This window comes from Sminthopsis crassicaudata, chromosome 2 (genome assembly GCF_048593235.1).
Source record: "Sminthopsis crassicaudata isolate SCR6 chromosome 2, ASM4859323v1, whole genome shotgun sequence".
NCBI classification, from domain to species: Eukaryota; Metazoa; Chordata; class Mammalia; order Dasyuromorphia; family Dasyuridae; genus Sminthopsis; species Sminthopsis crassicaudata.
The window spans coordinates 656,108,930-656,128,450 of record NC_133618.1 but is presented as its reverse complement, the minus strand read 5'-3'; the positions used below and the strand labels follow the sequence as shown (position 1 = coordinate 656,128,450).

General features: G+C 37.8%; 2 long non-coding RNA genes across 2 annotated transcripts in view; one reads left to right on the top strand and one right to left on the bottom strand.

Moving 5' to 3' along the window:
• Positions 1–1,085, top strand: part of LOC141558925 (uncharacterized) — a 28,947-nt gene extending 27,862 nt beyond the window's left edge. Inside the window, exon 3 of the long non-coding RNA XR_012487182.1 lies at positions 791–1,085. This is a non-coding gene — a long non-coding RNA (uncharacterized LOC141558925). The remainder of the gene's footprint in view (positions 1–790) is intronic.
• A 7,383-nt stretch (positions 1,086–8,468) lies between these two features.
• On the bottom strand, positions 8,469–14,796 carry LOC141553832 (uncharacterized). Its single transcript, XR_012485671.1, has 3 exons — positions 14,683–14,796; positions 10,041–10,109; positions 8,469–9,265 (listed from the first exon to the last, which is right to left on the bottom strand). It is a non-coding gene; the product is annotated as an uncharacterized LOC141553832 (long non-coding RNA).
• Between the last annotated feature and the right edge of the window lie 4,725 nt (positions 14,797–19,521).

Below are 19,521 nucleotides of genomic sequence, written 5' to 3'. Positions count from 1 at the left end.
GCAGGAGGGACATATGGAAGAGCAAGAGTCTGCTTTCTTCAGGCTGATTACTCACCATAGAGTTCCTTTCCCCACTTACACTCCTAGACTAGTGATACATGCACTACTGCTTTTGCAGTTGCATACTGACCCTCCTGGGGGCTATCTACTGAGTTGGAACTTGAGCTGACTCAGACTGCTAATAAAATGGCATGAATGGACTCCTTCCCCCATCTATACTCAGCCAGGACTTCTAGGCTTTGACTGAGATCACCTTCAAGTCAAGATCCAGGAGTGGTGTAGGGAGACATCCTTAATTAGCTCCATCCTGGGCCTCCCGACTTGTTTCTTCTGCCAAACTTATGGTTTGGCAGTTCAATCCAAAGAGACTTTTCTTCTGTTTTTCTATAACCCCCAGACAAGGACAACAGGCAAATCGGCCAGGGATGGGAACTGCCACAACAGATCCTGGATGGAATGACTCAACTTTCTACTGGGTCCCTATGACTCTTTTGGGAAATTCAAAGACCCGGAATTTTGGTCAAGAATCCTAGTCTATTTTCCCAGAAAAGTGGCTCTCTGAGGCAATAGCTTTTAACTTTTTTATACCGTCAACAAATTTATATCTGGTCCTCAAGATTTCTGATGTCAGGAGGAGGGCAGGTCAGAGCTGGGTCTTACATTTTCATAATGTAACCCTTATGGGCAATCCTTCGGCCAAGAGTGGGCATAATGAACACTTCATCATCTAGAACAAGTCCCTGCTGAATGCTTCTCTTTGCTCTCTTACCCCTTTTTCTCTTCCTTTCAGGCAGGTGGCAAAAACTTCCTGCTCCATTCCACAGAAAGGAAAATGAGACCATGGAGGGAAGTGAATCATTAGATTCACACGACAAGTCAGCAATTAAGCCGCAAAAACAGATCAAGATTCTGACTGTTAAACCCACAGCTCTTACCACTGGAAGGTATTGCCCTTACTGACCAAAAAGATCCTGGTTCATGCCTTTGAGTTATGGGTGTGGCGGATGATTTAAGCATGCAACAGGTACTCCTGAGGCTGAATGGTTACCTCTCCTCTTCTCCCCTTGAATCCATTTTGTATACCCCTTCCAGACTGATCATCCTAAAATATCAGTGATATCATGATACTCAACTGGTTTTCTTTTATCTAGGACATCGAGTTCCAACTCCTCCACCTAATTCTTTATATGTTCCTCCTAACTTGTCTCTAATGCAACCAATCTAATATTATTTCTCTCTAGTTCTGAATATGAACCTGTAAAGAAACATCACTAGAATGAAAGAAAACTCACAGCTGAGTTTTCTTTCCATCCCACCTTCATTCAGGGTATGGCTTATAACCCCAAACTGGTAAGCTCTCCTTTTTTATTTCTACAGGGCCTTGTATAGTCTCTGGAGTACTAGAATTTCCCTAAATATCCTGCCTAGGCAGGGACAAAGTCTTTTTTTTTTTTTTTTTAACTTCATCCAAACCCAAAATGAAGTTTTCTATAAAATACTTTGCTAGCAACTAAGGGAACAATAATAATTAGAATTGGAATTGGAATTTATATAGCATTTCAGGTTTACAAAGTGCTATACAGATATTATCTCATTTGATCTAATACAAAAAAATATTTCAACAACATAGAATTTTTAAGCAAAGCAATTTTATACAAAGGCATTATTTAACTATAGATGCTGGCAAACAGCTTTTGAATCTAGCATCTGGGTGAGCCCTTAGTATGGTGAAAAACTGGCTTGTGGTTACTCCATTCCAGTGTTCTAAATCGAGTCTCTTCTAATCCTCTTCTCTGTCAAATCCTTTAGTGAACCTCCTTCCAGCTTCCAGAGGAAATCCAGACTTCCACTCATTTATAGAGCCAGAATAAAAAAATCCTGGATCCAATTCCTTCCTTCCTTCCTTCCTCCCTCCCTCCTTCCCTCCCTCCCTTCCTGTGCCTCTCTCTTTCTTTCTCTCTTCCTTCCTTCCTTCCTTCCTTCCTTCCTTCCTTCCTTCCTTCCTTCCTTCCTTCCTTCCTTCCTTCCTTCCTTCCTTCCTTCCTTCCTTCTTTCCTTCCTTCCTTCTTTCCTTTCTTCTTTCTTTTCTTCTTTCTTTCTTTTTCTTTTCTTTCTTTCTTTCTTTCTTTCTTTCTTTCTTTCTTTCTTTCTTTCTTTCTTTCTTTCTTTCTTTCTTCTTTCTTTCTTTCTTTCTTCTTTCTTTCTTTCTTTCTTTCTTTCTTTCTTTCTTTCTTTCTTCTTTCTTTCTTTCTTTCTTTCTTTCTTTCTTTCTTTCTCCTTCCTTCCTTCCTTTCTTCTTCTTCCTTCCTTCCTTCCTTCCTTCCTTCCTTCCTTCCTTCCTTCTTCTCTTTCTTTCTTTCTTTCTTTCTTTCTTTTCTTTCTTTCTTTCTTTCTTTCTTTCTTTCTTTCTTTCTTTCTTTCTTTCTTTCTTTCTTTCTTTCTTTCTTTCTTTCTTTCTTTCTTTCTTTCTTTCTTCCTTCCTTCCTTCCTTCCTTCTTTCCTTTCTTCTTTCCTTTCTTCTTTCTTTCTTTTTTTCTTTTTTTCTTTCTTTCTTTCTTTCTTCTTCTTTCTTTCTTTTCTTTCTTTCTTTCTTATCTTTCTTTCTTTCTTTCTTTCTTTCTTTCTTTCTTCTTCTTCTTCTTCCTTCTTTCTTCCTTCCTTCCTTCCCTTCCTTCCTTCCTTCCTTCCTTCCTTCCTTCCTTCCTTCCTTCCTTCCTCCTTCCTTCCTTCCTTTCTTTCTTCTTTCTTTCTTTCTTTTCTTTCTTTCTTTCTTTCTTTCTTTCTTCTTTCTTTCTTTCTTTCTTTCTTTCTTTCTTTCTTTCTTTCTTTCTTTCTTTCTTTCTTTCTTTTCTTTCTTTCTTTCTTCTTTCTTCCTTTCTTCCTTTCTTTCTTTCTTTCTTCCTTCCTTCCTTCCTTCCTTCCTTCCTTCCTTCCTTCCTTCCTTCTTCCTTCCTTCCTTCTCCTTTCTTTCTTTCTTTCTTTCTTTCTTTCTTTCTTTCTTCTTCTTCTTTCTTTCTTTCTTTCTTTCTTTCTTTCTTTCTTTCTTTCTAAGGGGAATGAGGCAGTAATAGGTTAGTTGATGTTCACAAATTGGGAGACATTCGCTTCCTAGAAAGTGGCTATCTGAGACAATTTCTATGTTATCATATTACTTTAACCCCTAAAATAATAAAATATAATTTCCAGTGATAAGTGATGGATTACATTATACTTCCTTTTTCTATAGTCACACAGGTTTTTGTTTTTCCTCTTTATCTTTCTAAATCCTTTCCATCCTTAAAGACCAACCTCAAATATTCAAACTCTTCACAATCCCAACCCACACTGCTGAAATTTATCCTTCTCTAAATTTTTATTGTATGAATAATCAGAGCCATACAACTTCACATGACTGTTTTCTAATTATTCCTGTATTTCCATATTTGATCATCTGATTAGATTATAAACCCTTGAGGGCAGCACATGGAAGAATATGGTCATATTCTGCTTTTCTTCTTCCTTCTCTTTTTCTTTTTTCTCCTTATACAAAAATTTCTCAACAAACATTTATTGGCTAATTGGATGAAATTAGTCTGATTTAAACTGAAGTCAAATCCCCTATCATCATGACTTGGACACAAATTTCTTTGCAAATACAGCTGAATGGGATTGACAAAACAGGCTGAAAAAAACCCTAGAATGTCAAGCACAGAAATATGTCCTAGGGCAATATATCATTCACTTAAAAAAATGTAAAAATTTTGGTTTGTCCTCAAGGTTGCTAAACTCATAACTTAGTCTCTCCAGGGAAGAGTCCCACCCTCCCTAAAAAGATACATAATGAAAATTATGAAAAAGGGAGCAATGCCAGAACAATTTGTACAGTAACAACAATCTTGTGAAAAAAAGCAAAACAAAACAAAATCCAAACAACTTTGAAAGGCCTGGAAACCATGATCAATGCAATGGCTAACCATGATTCCAAAGTACCAGTAAGAAAGAATACTTTCCATCTCCTAACGGAGAAGTAATAGATTAAATATATAGAATAAGGCCAACATTTTTAGATGCAACCAATGTAGAAATTCGTTTTACTCGACTATATTTTCTTTTTTGAAAAATTATTGTTTATTTTTAATATTCATTTAAAAATTATTTGAGTTCCAAATTTTCTCTCTTCTTCTAAGTACTCTCTTCCCCTAACTACTGAGAAGGTAAGAAATGTAATGTCAATTATACAAGTGGAATCATGCAAAATATACTTCTATATTATTCACTTTGCAAAATAGAATAGAGAGTGAAGACTTTTGCTTATCCTGACTCTGGCTGAATATCTAAGATTCTAAGATCACAACATATATTCAATCTGCTTTCTCCAATAGAGCAATAATATCTTAAGTGCCAACATCAATAGCCTTTTCTCAGTTTGTTCCTTAACTTCTCTAATATGTCACACTTTTGACTGCTTTCTGTGATGCTTATCTCTTCTGTTTTTTTCTCCTACTTATTGGATCATTCCTCTTTTAGCCATTTTTGTTCCCCTCCACTTTCTTCTTTGCTAAGCATGGATTTCCTCAAAAGTTCAGTCCTGAGCCTTTCCCCCCTTTTCTATATGCATTGTTACTCAGCTATCTCATTTGTTTCCATGAGTTGAACTATTATCTCTATACAGATTACTCCTAAATCTATATACTCATCCCACATTTCTCTATGAACCCCAGAACTCTACACATCTCTATGAACTCTGGTAGACACTTCTCTAGAACAACTCTAAACACAATTTTACATACCCATCCCAAATTGCTCTATGCATTCTAGAGTTACAACACCTCTAATTACTTTCTGGGTTTTTCCCTTCAGTATTTCAAACTCAAAATATCCAAAATGGAACTCACAATCTTTTCCCCTACTCAAGTCTCCTATTACTTTTAAATCTTTCGTTTCTATTGAATGGACCACCATCTCTCCCAGTCACTCAGGTTTGCAACCTGATCTCTGTGGTTGCTGGCTCTCTTTTTCTCATAAAATTACCTTATATTACATGTATTATATCGTTCAGAATCTTCTTCATAATAAGAACTGGTTTATAGTTGAGTTGCGGTTGTTGTTGGATTTGTTTGGGGTTTTGCTTTTGTATCTTCAACATAGTACTTTACACATAATATGTGCTTTATAAATGTTTGTTAATTGACTAGAAATAAACTAGGTATAGATTTTTAAAAGTGAGTTAGTCCTTAAGGATAAGATAGATAAGGTGATAATTGCTTATGTTATTGATAGCAACTAGATGGTATGGTGCAGAGACCCCTGGACTAGAGTTAAGAAGAACTAAGTTCAAATTCAACCTCATATATTTAATTGCTATGTGACCCTGAGAAAATCATTTTACCTGTCACATTTGCAACATGGGGATAATAATAGGACCTAACTCCCAAAATTGTTGTAAAGTTCTTTGCAAACATGAAGGAACTATATAAATGTTAGATATAACAATAAGGACTTATTATTAGTATTGTTATGTGCTTAAAGGATTAAAGGAAGTTTGTTTGGTTGGTTTTGGTTAGGATGGGGAAACCTGAGCATTAGAGTGAAAAGAAAAGGAACTATGTGGAAAGGTAGAGATGAAAAATGTCTGAGATGAATAGAGAAATGCAAATTAAGACAACTCTGAGGTACCACTTCATACCTCTCGGATTGGCTAAAATGACAGTAAAAGAATATTGAAGGGGATGCAGAAAACTGGGACACTAACATTAATGGTGGAATTGTGAACTGATTCAACCATTCTGGAGAGCAATTTGAAACTATGCCCAAAGGGCTATCAAACTTTGATCCAGCAGTGTCTCTACTGTCTGTATTCCAAAGATACAGATAGAGAAGGTAAAACACGCCTGTGAAAAAACTTTTTTTTAATTTTTTATTATAGCTTTTTATTTACAAGATATATGCATGAGTAATTTTTCAGCACTGACAACTGCAAATCTTTTGTTCCAACTTTTCCCCTTCTTCCCCTCCACCTCCTCCCCCAGATGGCAGGTTGACCCATACATGTATATATGTTAAAGTATAAGTTAAGTACAATATATGTATATATGTCCAAACAGTTATTTTGCTGTACAAAAAGAATCAGACTTTGAAATAGTGTACAATTAACCTGTGAAAAAAATGTAGGCAGACAAAAATAGAGGGATTGGGAATTCTATGTAGTTCATAGTCATCTCCCAGAGTTCTTTTGCTGCGTGTAGCTGGTTCAATTCATTACTGCTCTATTGGAACTGATTTGGTTCATCTCATTGTTGAAGAGGGCCACGCCCATCAGAATTGATCATCATATAGTGTTGTTATTGAAGTATATAATGATGTCCTCGTCCTGCTCATTTCACTCAGCATCAGTTGATGTAAGTCTCTCCAGGCCTCTCTGTATTCATCCTGTTGGTCATTTCTTACAGAACAATAATATTCCATAACATTCATATACCATAATTTATTCAGCCATTCTCCAGTTGAGGGGCATCCACTCAGTTTCCAGTTTCTGGCCACTACAAAGAGGGCTGCCACAAACATTCTTGTACAAAAACTTATAGCAGCAGTTTTTGTACTGGCAAGGAACTGGAAACTGAGTGGAATGGCTGAATAACTTATGGTATATGAATGTAATGGAATATTATTGTTACATAAGAAATGATCAGCAGGAAGATTTCAGAGAGGCCTGGAGAGACTTACATGAACTGATGCTGAGTGAAATGAGCAGAACCAGGAGATCATTATACACGGCAGTAAGAAGATTATACTTGGATCAATTCTGATGGACATGGCTCTTTCCAACAATGAAGTGATTTAGGACAGTTCCAATAGACTTGTGATAGAGAGCCATCTGCATCTACAGAAGGGAATATGGGGACTGAATGTGGATTAAAGCATAGAATTTTCACCGTTTTTGTTGTTTGTTTACTTGGGTTTTTTTTCCCTTTTTGGTGTGATTTTTCTTGTGCAAAATGAATAATTAGATTGCTTTCTGTGTTGGGGAATGGGGAGAGAGAAGAGAGGGAGAAAAATTTGAACCACAAGGTTTTATGGGGGTGAATGCTGAAAACTATCTTCACATGTATTTAGAAAAATAAAATACTATTTTAAAAAAGAAGAGATGATCACAAGAAGAAGATTCTGGAAGAACTTAAAAAATTCTTGTTGATTGAGACTGATTGAAGGAGAGTGAAGGGGATACAGGTAGAAGAGCAAAAAGCAGGAACATTAAAATAAATATAGATGAGCTATTGAACTGCAATGAGGGCCTGGTGTTGAAACTATAAGCATAAAATGATAGATTTGGATAAATAATATTTCTGTTATAATGTAGACTTTAGGACTTTGTTGGTGTTCCTAGAAATTGTTTAGGAATCTCAATGAGCTCAGATGAAACTCATACTATTCAACTCTTCTGGTTAAACTCATTTGTTTTCCTTCCCAACTGTGACTATATTGAGCCATAAAGTAAACACATTTCAAAAGTCCAGCCCTGAGCCACTGGGCTTGGGCAAAAAAGGGGCAATAGTCCTAGACTTTTAAAATGGCATCGAAATTTCCATCTTGGGTGGCTGAAAAAGAATTAAGATACTCTACTGTTCACAAGTAGCAACACTCCCATTTATAAGGTCAGATACCCAAGCTCTCCAGAGAAAATTTGATGACAGATGGTCATTGTTTATTGCTATGAATAAGGATGGGGAAAAGGGAGATTAGGACAGATGTGATAGTGGAGATACTGGCTTTCCATTCTTCATTTGTTATGATCACATTTCCTGCCAATGATGTCCTCAGAGCTAAATTAGAAGTATGGATAGGAAAATGGCCCTGCTCCCCACCCACTTCACCTACCCACTTCCACATTCACTCACAAGATAAGAGAACCGTGATGATGCAATCTGTGTTCCATAGTTTTGGGGATGCATCAAAAAGGACATTTTCTTCCTTAGCTTATTGACTTTTCTTAGAATTTACACTAGGAAAATTTCCAAATGGGCCTACATCTAAGTTTCCACAAATGTGAGCAACAGGGGTCCTTGGCTATTACATAAACACTCGAGATAACATATACAAATGGGTAGAGGATAATTTGTATTTTAGCCTACAGAAAATGCAGATGATGAAAACAAATGCTGAAAATTCAGAAAGCACTCATAGGGAGCTCAGTAGGAACTCCATTTAGCTCCCATCAGGGCAACTCTCTAATATTCTTGTGGATTCTTTGCTTTTTTCCAGAATCTACATAGTCCTTCCATGCTTAATGGGACCCCTGTGATTTGGCTTACTCCCCCAAGACAAATACCTTTGGGGCTGCTGGAGAGGCAATCTCCTTTTCATTAGAATAATATTATCTGAAGTCTGAAAGACTTTTGAGGAAAAATGCTATATCCTCTTCCAGAGAAAGAATTGAAGAAGAATGTAGATGGAAGCATTTTTGAAATTTTCTTTATTTTTCTTGGGGGGTTTTTTGGTCTGTGTTTTCCTTTATAACATGGCCACTATGGAAATATGTTTTGCATGACTGCACATGTATTTAATCTATATTAAATTGCTTTGCCTTCTCAAGGAAGGAAGAGGGGAGAGAGAAAGAATAAGGAAGTCAAAATTTAAAAAAATGAATGTTAAAAATTGTTTTTATGTGTAATTGGAAAAAGATTAAAAATTGCTACAAAAATATATTGTCAGGGTCATACGGTCACAGCAAGGAGGTGGTGAGTCATATTTCTTGGCCCCCAACCCCTTTGTGGCTTTAATGCCTTCTGTTTCTTCAGTTACAGAGGTTACATGAGTATGTTTCTTAATTCTCCAAAAGGCACGCTACTCAGGGAAATTCTCCTTTTTCTAAGAAATCTGATGCCCAAACTCTAGAGAATAAAGTTATACTTCAGCAAATCCCAAGTGGGAGCTGCCCAAGATCCTCTCTTCCCCTAAAAGGCTAGATTCTAGAACCATGGCATAGAAAAGCACAATTCTTCCTCCTTTCTACAGGAGGCTGGGGCTTGGGGACATTGTTCACGAGCACCATCGTTCCTCAGGCTTAGTGGTCCAACACGTTGGATTTTTCCTTGTGGTTCTGCAAGGACTCTATCATTATCCCAAATGTTGCCATCTCTTGGTCTGGAAAATCCCCTGCAAACATATGTCACTCTCATGTTCTTCTGTCCCATGTCACCATTAATGTCTTCTGGGAGGAGCAAGCAAACCCAAGCTTTCCCATATACCCACTTCCAGGACTCAACTGTACACTGCTCTGGTCTGTCCCCTAAATGGAGAAAAAGATTTAAAAAATTAAGTAAAAAGGTTGAGCATCTCCATTAATTCTCTTTCATGGGCTAGCTCAGAGACAGGACTCAGTTAGACAAGGGTCCATCCTCCCTAGATTTCCAAATAGCTCATATGGACGCCCATCACTGGAAACCATGCAGGAGTTCTTTTTCTCCTCTCAATTAAGTGCCAATGGCTAAGTCCATGTTTACAAAGCCATACACTGGGCAGTTAGGTGGCACAATAAATAGAGCACTATCATAGAGTCAGAAAGACCTGAATTCATATTTGGCCTCAAATACTTCCTAGCTGTGTGACTCTGGGCAAGTCACTTAATCCTGTTTACCTCAGTTTCTTTGTCTGTGAAATGAACCCAAGAAGGAAATAGCAAATTACTTCAGGATTTGTACCAAAAAAAAAATCTCAAATGGAAGTCATGAAGACTCAAACATGACTGAGAAACACCTGAACAACAACAAGAAGCCATATTTACTGGAAAAGTGTCTGATCATCCAACTTCTCCCTCTTTCCTGTTGGTGCCTGATTTTTTTGTTTGCAGTTGACTGTGCACTTCATGCAGCCTCCAAAGCTGAGATGCAACAAAGAATGGATTGATTCTCTGCTAATTGTGCTAATTTTGGCCTAACAATTAACACCAACACAAGTACTCTATCAGCCAGCACCATACCATCCACACTGAAACCATTGGTTACAACAAATGGAAAAATTTTGAATGCTGTGGGAAAATTCACTTACCTTGACAATATACTTACCAGGAATATACACATTAAGAATGAGATTGACACATGAATTTCAAGAGACAGCCCAGTGTTTTGGAGGTTCTGAAGAAAAAGGGGGAGAGGAGAGGGGTTAGACTAAAAGCCAAAAAGACAATTTTATGGAGAACTCACAGGGCAAGAGTTCCCAAGGTGGTCAGAAAAAGCAATATAAAGACATTTTCAAAGTTTCTTTTAAGAACTTTAGAACTGATTGTATGACATGGGAGACTCTGGCACAGGACTGTTCAGCATGATGTGCCCTCATCAGAGAAGGTGCTGTGCTCTATGAGCAAAGCCAAATTGAACAGATATAACAACAAAATAACTTTGTAACTCTTTGATCATGAATATCAAGAAAGGCATAAAACAGGGAGATATATTTACCAAAAATATTGACCATTATGATGGAAGATGCCAAGTGAATACCCCAAACAGAAAAAGGATTTCCTAGGGATGATGAGATCTTCCATATGTTCCCAATTTGTAGATGATATCGCATCAAAACCTGGGTTTTGATCTTAAAAGATACTCATAGTAATTAATTGGTCTAATATTCACATGGAAAAAACCAAATGAATAAAGAATGCCTAATTTCTAGATACACCATTAGGCCCACCAATTCATCTATCTTGGGCAGGCACTGTAGATACACAGTGACGTGGGTCACAGGTTAAAAGGGAGGAGAGAGAAAGATAGCCTTTGGGAAATTAAAGAGTATTTTTTGTTTGATTTGCTTTGTTTTTTTTAATAACTCCAAACTTCCAAACAAATGTTTATCTTTTTCACATCAATGTCTTGTGATGCTATATGTCTGTGAGTCTCTGAAAACTTGAACTTGTGGGTGACTGGAAGGATTGCGGAGAAGCTTAAGGGGAGCACAAGTAGGCAGTGACAAATTAGCAATGAAGACTTTTAAGAAGAAACAACATAAAGGATAGCATCAGAGGGACATATGACTATAAAAAGTGGTAAGCTGATCATGTAGTAAGAGGGAGGGATGACTAGTGAATGTGTTCCACTGTTATCCACATTATGTTCAAGAGCTGGAGAGAAAGTCCCTTATGGGGACATTGGTACAATTTGGAATTAGATGACCCCAGTTTGAGTATCATCTTTGCCACCGAGCACCCATGTGACTTTGGACAAATCTTTTGATCTCTCTTAGCTTTAGTTCTCTCTGTAAAATTAAGAGTGGCGTTAGATAGATGAAATGACCTCTAAGTTTCCTCTGGCTAAAAGTCCATAAACTTATGGATCTATAAACACTGGATGCTCCTTCTGTAGAAGGTTTATGGGTGGACATGGACTAGAGATCCAAAGGATTCAAATTATGGGTGGGTTGGGCTTTGTACCATTGGAGGGATTATATACAGTAATGATACAGAACTATTGAAAGATCAAAGGAGAGCTTTCCAAAAACGAGATGGGCTGTCTCACAAGATAATGGGTTCCCTCTACTCTGAGGCTGAGGTTCAAAGCTTTCTAACTTGCAGAGAATGTTATAGAAGAAGAAATTCTTGTTCAGATGTGGGTTGCACTAAATAGTCATTGAATTCACTTCTGACTCAGAGATTCTGACTCAGATTCAGTGCTTCTCTACATAGTCTTTAGAGTAAAATACAAACCCCTCTCTTCAGCATCTAAAAACCTTTTGCAATATGTCCCTAGCTTATTTCCAATTTTATCAAAATTCAATACAAATTCTTCATGTTAGAATATTCCATCTTTTAGGAGGACAGAATCAACTTCTTTGCATCCTCAGTGCCAAGTGTGAAGTAGATATTTAATAGATGCTTTTTAGTTGAATGAATGGTTGAATTAATTGTGTGATTCCTTAGGAATTAGTTGTTATTTCATAATCCTAGAAATTCTGTTCTCTCAGAATCTGTGGAGCTTTCCTGAGGCTCTGACATAGGATTCCATCCCTTAATCAAAGACAAAATACAACAGACATGCAATTACTATTAATGCCCAGAGAAGCAAAGAAACTGCACTGTATTGACAAGCAGAAAATAGAAAGGGTCAGCAAAAGAGGAAAGAAGAAATCAGAATGTGCCATATTCTTTGAAATCTCAAAATTTGTCACCTTCAGGTAGTAAAAGCCATTTGCATTCCAGGAAGATGAATTTTGATGATTCCTTTGCCTTTCTTAGCCTTTTTTTCACCCTGCTTTGAAATGGAGAAGTTCTGGTTTCTGGTGAAATAGAAAAGGGGCAGTGGGGTGATAATAACATCTACCTCTTAGGGTTCTTATGATGATAAAGTAAAATAGTATTTGCAAAGCACTTTGTAAACCTTAAATTGTTATATAAATACTAATTCTTATAATTCTTTTACAAGATTATTTTACTTTACAATATTTTTTACTATGATGATTTTATCACCATAAGAAACTTATTCCATCAATGAAGATTAACACTGTCTCTGCAACTTTTAAACTTCTAGACTTAAACAGGGATTTTTAACCTGAGGTCTGTGAATTTGGTTTTAAAAATATGTTGGCCTCAAACACTTACTACCTATGCAAGTCACTTGTCTCCTTAAAAAAAATTAAAATTGATCATTGTATTTCAATATAATTGTTTTCCTTTGTAATCCTATGGGTTTTATTTTATGCATTTAAAAACAGACTCTGGGGATATGTTTTGAAAATAAAAGGCTTTACTAAAAAACAAAAATAGATAGATTTCATGATGGTCAAAAAAATGTCAAGAACCTCAGTCTTAAACAATTCTCCAAGGCAGGGATGGGTCAAGACCAAAGATAACATAGCCAGTATTCTTCAGAGGACAGACTTGAACCCGATAGTTTATGACTCTGAGACGAGTTCTCCATATACCACATTCTTATTACCATCATTACTAATAGAATTATCCAGAGCTTTAAGGTTTACAAAAAATCAACTTGGAGAAGCCTCAAGGACAAGATTGTAGAAAAGTCCCTGCCCTTCCCAGGCAGGGTTCCCTCAGCTAAGATTCCTGCCTTCAAGATTTCAATACCTGATTGCACATGTGCTCCAAAAATTCACACAGATCCTATTTTAGGAAATCTCTGAGTTCCTCTCCTTAATAGAGTTTGCAGAAAAAACAATTCGGCTTTGTTGTGTGCCCTAACGGTTTGTTCTTAGCTGCCAGCTTTTCTGGTGCCTCCCAGCTATCTGGCACAAGTATTTCATTAGTCTAGGGAATAAGCAGGACCTTTGTTACCTCAGCTAAAGACTGAAGAAATGAGACTAGGTTCCAAAGGGTGCCATCTTTTCAGGGGTCCATGAGGTCACAATCCTAAGATGCTTTCATTTCAAATATACTAAATATTATACATATATCACTACATATCACATATGTTATACATATATCACCATAAATTAAACATGTTACTATATGTATATATGCATACGTATATACATAAATATATGCTATATGTATATATACATATATTATGTAATAAATAGATACAATACACATAAACAAAAACTCTTTGGGGGATCCTTCATTTGGGGGATTCTCAAAGTATGAAAAAGTTTTGAGATGAAAAAGTTTGAGAACCACTGGATTAGGTTATCCTAAAATCTTTTCTAACTATAATGATCTATGAACCCTTCCTGGTTGTTCAGGCCCAGAACCTGGGCTTGGAGCCTGGTGTATATTGGGGCTAGAAACTGTGGGAGGCATCAGGAGACTTGGAGACTAAGGATTAAATGTTAACAACTTATTTGTTACAAGGCTTCCTTTTTCCAGAATGGAAGACGAGGGAAGAAGGAGATGAGAGGGAAAAAAGAAAAGAAAAAAACAAGAGAAACCCTGGGGGTACATTTTATTTAAATGCTGAGAACAGAAGGACTCTTAGGAAGCAGACCTGCAGGACAGCTATACCAAACTGTAGGTTGAACTTCATATATATATACACATGTATGTATACTTATATATTTTTTAAAAAACTGTGCATGAGATCTGCCCTTCAGATCAATTCTTTTACTCTGTTCTGCTATGCAAATGAAAATGCATTTTATTTGACACTTATCATTTTTGGTTTATCATTTGATATTTACCATAAAATTATAACACCATTTTATTTGGTGTTTTAGTTCAAAATAAAAATAAATAATAAAATAATAATGAAAATTAATAACTATAAAATTTATTCTTATAAAAAGATGTTTTGGCTAATGGTAGCTGGGCTTAGTTCAATTGGTTTTCAGTATGACTTGCAAAGGTTCATATCTCTTACATACTTGGGGCTAGTCTAAGATCGATCCATGCCTGAAGGAATCAAGTTTTAGGGTGGAGGAGTGAGAGTTCGTAGGGGTTTTTTGATGCTCACTCTTGCTAGGCTCACAGCTGCATGGATATTGGCCATTGGCCACCATGTTCCATTGACAGCAGAGCATATAACCTCAGGCTTTGGCCCCTGCGGTCTTTTGCTTCCCATGAGTAATGACCCAAGCATGTAACTTTACGCGGCTTCCCACACAGCCCTGGGATGGGGTGGGGGGAGGATAGCAGGGAGGCAAACCAACAGCAACCCCTCCCAGATCATGTTTCATTGGCTCTATATTAGGTCTCTGGGCCCTAGCATAGCTTCTTAACTATTTAGGGTTGCATAAACAAGGAGAAAGAGACCCTCACTGCTCCCAAACCTTTAGAAGATAGCCTCCTAGTCTTCTGAGGACAGAAGGAACCGCTTTGTTTGTCCTGTGTATGAGAGGATAGAGAGCTTCTGGCCACACTATGAGACCATAAAAGGGCAGAGAAGTGGGTGACCTCAGGAGAATGGCGCAATCCTCGCAGATGGGAATCTTTATTATCATCAGCTCCCAGCTGCAGATCCTTATCTTCACCTCCTGCCAAATAATTAGGGAGATGTGGCCAAGAACAGAGCATCGTTCCCCCCCACACACACACACACCTTCACTTGATGCAGTAGCCTTGGGGCTGGATGCTGCAAATGGTTCAATTTCTCTAAGTCCGAAATGAATAAGCACCTTTGGGGCAGGAAGGAAAGCATCATGCATGTAATAATTCTTGATTTGTAATGTGTTCTAGCCAGCTTGTACCTGCCATGTTTATTATTATGATCCTCTAGTTCAGGGGTGGGGAAACTTTTTCTGCTAAGGGCCATTTGGATGTTTATGATATTTGCAGGTCATACAAAATGATTAACTTATAGAATTCAAGCAGTGAGGCTGCTGTCCCCAGCTTTCAGCTCATCATCACCTGCAGGTGCCTTAGCAAATGATTTCAGAGATTTTCATACAGCCTGCAGGCCGGACATTCCCCACTCCTACTCTAGCTAATACCCATTTCTATCTTGATTTTTAGGAGACTGCAGTGTTTCTTAAAAGCTGTGGTCATATATCACCAACAAAAGATCATAGATTTAGAGCTGGAAGAGACCATCCAGGTAAATCCTCCCATTTTACAGATAAGGAGTCCAGAATGGCCTAGTGATTTACTTGTCTGAGACCACAGTATTAGCAAGTGGCAAAATCAGGATCTGAACTCCAGTCCTGGAATCAGACTATAAGGAAAAGTGGACAATGAAGAACCAGCACTTTCGATTCGTGGTGCTGGAGAAGACTTTTGAGAGTCCCTCAGATGGCAAGAAAGATCAAATTAATTCATGCTATTTATTAAAAGGTCAGATACTGGAGCTGGAGTTGTAATACTTGGCAATGCAACGAAAAGACAGAACTCATTGGAAAAGACCCTGATGTTGGGAAGGATTAAAAGCAAAAGGAGAAAGGGATGGCAGAGGATGAGCTGGATAGTCGGTGTCATGACACCTACAAAAACAAGCTCAGACAGACTTTGGGAGATGGTGAAGGATAGAAGGGTCTAGTACATTATGCTCCATGGGGTCACAAAGAGTCGGACATGACTTAGTGACTGAGTAACAAAACTTGTGACTTCAGAGGTAGCATTCTTTTCTCTCCTAAACTGCTTCTCATGAATAGCAGTAACTATTATTAGTAATTTCCTGGTCAGGAGTTTCCCTTTGAGTTCTGGGTTTCTCTTGCAGAGGAGTCTCTGCAAACCCAACTCCCTAGCCCCATCACATGCAATCACTGTACCCTTTTTCTGGCAGCATGGGATCTAATGCCATGGTTCTTTTCCTTACAGACAGACATTCCTTCCTCACCACAAACTAAGGGAGTTCTCTTCCTTTCCCATAGGTTGGGTTCTAGACCATCGTATACTACATATATGTGCATCCACATATATGTAGTATATATACTATAGCAAATATACATATATACTATACTGCCACTGAATAGTACTAGTGTATACAAATGTGTCTACTAATGGGTCACAATCCTTAAAAGCACCTACTTGTCTAAGATTCAGAGAACCTTTCCTATCATTCTCTTGTGGCTTATGCCCACCCAGAACTAAGGGTATGAACATTCAGATGGGAGAGGTAAGGGTCAGAAATGGATCCAGAAGGCTTCACACAGGGAATCAGGCACTGACCTGTCCCTTGATTCCAGTCTATTGCTGAACCCCTGACTCCCTTTTTTTTTTCTAACGAGCTCCCTAAGAACTATTCTCCAAAGTCAAATGATCAGAGGAATATGATTACCTGAAAAAATTACTTGATTACATGAATTGATTACCTGATGATTACCTGAAAACATTGTCCAAATCTCTTGGAGCATATGGAGATATGCAATTTAAAACCATTTTGAAGTTTCCTCTTCAAAAGATGATAAGAGTTCATGTTCCAGTACCTGTAAAGAAACAGGCACACCAATACTTTATGGGTTAAGCTGTGAAGTCATCAAACCTTTCTATGATATAATTGGGAATGATGAAAAAAAAAAAAAGCAACTAAACTGTCCAGATCCTTTCACTAAATGTCCCCATTTCTGCATGTATACCCTAAGGAAATATAAGACAGAGAACAGGTCCAATTTACACTGAAATATTTATGTCAACATTCTTTGTGGTACTAAAAACATAGAAATAAAATCAGTGTTCAAAGATCTGGGAGCAGCTGAAAAATTATGGTATATATATACATATATATAGTATATATATGCCATATATATTTAAAACATATATATATATATATTTAAAAACACACACACACACACAGACATATATGTAATGGGGATGTAATGGGGAACCTCCTAATCTGCTGGACTGTAGCATTTCCCATGGAGCTAAGCCTGCAGCCTGACCTCTTTCAATAGGAGCCACATTTGGCTTGCTTCCAGTGATACATGTGCTCTAGTCTTATGCTGAGAGGCATCACTAGTCTTATGCTGAGAGGCATTAAGTCAGCAGTTCCTGGTTGGTTCCTTGGTCCCCTTGATGTGGCCTACAGGGCGTGGAATAGGGATGTGCTTGACCCTTAGAGGGTCACTAAATCAGGAGAAGCCATTTGTGAACAGACTTTAAGAGTGACTCTATTTCTGTCTCTTCTGCTCTCTTGCTCTCTTGCTCTCTTTCTCTCTGTCTGCCTCTTTCTATCTGTCAGTTTGTCTCTCTGTTCTCTGTCTCTCTCCCCCTCACATTTCTCTTTCTCTTACTTGGAGTGTATCACTTGGGACTCTTCTCTCCCCTCTGTAACAATAGCTTTGCACACATATGGCAAAGAGCATGCACTTGCCTGGACAAACCTGGTTTTGGGTCTCAAGTTCCTGGTTACCTTATCTGTTTTGAATTTTTTCCCCTGAATACAGGTAACCAAGCAGTAATCCTGAGAGGGATGTTTCAAGCCTCAGAGCTCTTAGGGCCATTACCTCATTCAGTTGTCCTTCCTTCTCAAAGAGAACAAGAATAACATTACTATGTTAGAGTTACAGTGTGTCCGACTTTGGCGGATCAGACCAATGTGAGCTCAGAATGCTCTGCCACAGGTCGAGCACAAATAGTCCCTTTGAACATTTAGGGTAGATTCTCAAACTTTGTGCATCTCACATTTCTTTTGAGCTAATTCAATTCTGTTTTGCTCAGAGCACCTTCTCTGATGAGAGTACCCCATGCTGGGTGGTCCTGTGCCGGAGTCTCCCATATCATACAATCAGTTCTAAAATTCTTAAGAGAGACCCTGAGAGTGTCCTTGTATTTATTGCTTCTTCTGACCATTGTGTGAGTACTTGCCTGTGAGTTCTCCATAAAATAGTCTTTTTTGGCAAGCGTACATTTGGCATTCAAAAAATGTGGCCAGCCCAATGGAGTTGGGCTCTCTGCACTAGAGCTGGAACGCTTGGAAGTTTAGTTCCAGAAAGGACCTCAGTGTCTGGTATTTCATCCTACCGCATGATTTTCAGAATCTTCCTAAGACAATTCAAATGGAAGCGATTAAGCTCAAGATTGCTGGAGATATTGAGAAGCCCTGGGCCTGGCAGCAGAAGGTACTCCGAGGCCACAGCCTTCCTTTTTTAGGAAAATGGACAGAGCCATTTGTGCCTCACTGACTAAAAGATGTGGACTTCCACTGCTTGTGGACAATGTGAATCAACATGAAGGTGAAATGCTTTTCTGGTAGTTCCACAAGTTTCCTCAGAATCATTTCTACCCACAGGAGAATATAAGAGGAATGATGAATCATCTTTTCCAGTGAAGGAAATTTCCTTTCTGTCTGTTGACCTCTATTCAGGAAATCAAGAAACCTTGACGTTTCTAATTTAGAAGGCCCCTCCTAAGACTTGGATCGTCCACCTCAGGATTGCCCACTATTTCATGTTTTAGGTATTTACTGATGTATGTGCTTGTGCCTCGTTACACAATGAACCAGAGTCATCATCTATGCCATTGGCTTTGAATAGTGTCAACTTATTCCCCTATGGCCCTTCTCACCAATACTGCAAATTTCTAGACCAAAGTGTCATTCTCTGCAGACTACTTCCCTTGGTTTGTTGACTCTCTTATTAGAGTGTAAGTTCATTGAAGGTAACAGGAGCTGTCTTTGCTTTTGTATTTGTTTCCCTCATCACTTGACACATAATAAGGCACTTAAGTGTTTTTAATTATTCTAGATAAAATACCCAAGATGTATGTTTACAAGTCCTTATTTTTCAAATTTTTTAAAGTGAAGGAAATAAATAACTGGCATATATGTTATATAATATATATATATGTGTGTATATGTGTATATATATATGTATATATATATATATATACACACACATACATATGATATCTAGTAAAGGACTCTATTAATCCTTTATGGAGAAATCCTAGATGAAAGTTAAATCTAAGCTTTGTACAAGAGATTTTCCTCATAGTTCAACAATGACATGGGGATAAATGAGCCAGAGAGCTTGAGGTCAGGTTCTCCCTAAGGGCTTAATCTGGTGTGGCTATGATCAGAGCTAGCGTCATTGTTCTGAGTTGTATGTCATTGAAAATTAACAAAAGGAGTAATAATAGCTACAGCAGAAGAATATTCAATAAAGATTTTATTGAAGACATCCTGAGTTGATTCAGCTGCAAACGCTTCCTGCTTTTGAATTGTCCCACCATGATCT